This window comes from Halyomorpha halys, unplaced genomic scaffold, assembly GCF_000696795.3.
Source record: "Halyomorpha halys isolate HHAL.00 unplaced genomic scaffold, Hhal_1.1 Scaffold576.1, whole genome shotgun sequence".
NCBI classification, from domain to species: Eukaryota; Metazoa; Arthropoda; class Insecta; order Hemiptera; family Pentatomidae; genus Halyomorpha; species Halyomorpha halys.
This window is the reverse complement of record NW_027116645.1, coordinates 65,970-67,060: the sequence shown is the minus strand read 5'-3', so window position 1 is coordinate 67,060 and position 1,091 is coordinate 65,970.

Sequence of the window (1,091 nt, the reverse complement as noted above, 5' to 3'; positions counted from 1 at the left end):
TATCTCATCAACAGGAACCTGTCAGTCCTAAAATCTAGATAACGAAAATAAACTATTAAAAATTTTTTTTTTCAAAGTAAACTGAATGATGCCTTTATATAAAATAAGTTGATAAAAAATTAACATACACTCTTCCATTATCTTGCAAGGATATGCTACGCACTGTAATCACCAGTTTCAATGACACTGGTTTTAGTGTTTGAAAAATATTAACATGCCTCTACACCTTTGCCATACAATGGTAAATTCGCGCAAGCGCAAGCGTGTGGTTGGGTTATTTGGATTGGCTGGTACAAGTTGGCCTGCACAAACATGTTAGTGTTCAGTTAACATTATTTTACAGATAAATGTTTGTGCTTTCTGTGTTCTAATTATTTAAAGAATTTCCCTAACCTTCAAATTCTCTACTTAACTCTAGTTTAAGATAGTATATATTAAAATTTTATCTATATGGTGTAAATACATCGGTACAAATCTTGTTAAATAATTTTATTAGTTTAATTTTGATTTAATATAACACAAATATATATTTATAAAGACATTATATGTCTCGATAATTAAATAAAATAGTTTTTGATAAAAATTCTAGAACGAATGTTGAATTACTAGGTTATGTAATACTATTTATATGAATTTTCATCACCTACCACCCACTTTATCTGCCTTTGTTCCGGATGTATTTTAAGGTTATGGAATAAGGAAAAAAGATTGTTTATCATATTATTATGATTTTAAGTGCATAAAAAAACTTCTTCTAGTAAAGTAGCAAAAAAAAAACTTTAGAAAAATCAAGTTTTTATTAATTTAGATTTGAAACTTATACTAATTTTCATAAAAATCTAAAATTAAAAATTTTCTGGCCTAATATTTTTTAGAGGATATTTCTTTTCTACCGATGAACCGCGTCCACGAAGTAAATTTACAACTCCTACAACTCCTCACTATGTTATCCAAATCCAACATAACTACACCTGTTGGACAGTTGAATTTCGGCTCTTCCAACCTATCCAAATAACTTTCAGATTTTTTTATCCCTTTATAGGGAAGAAAAACAGATTAAATAGAGAAAAAAATCTCAAAAGTTTTATTTT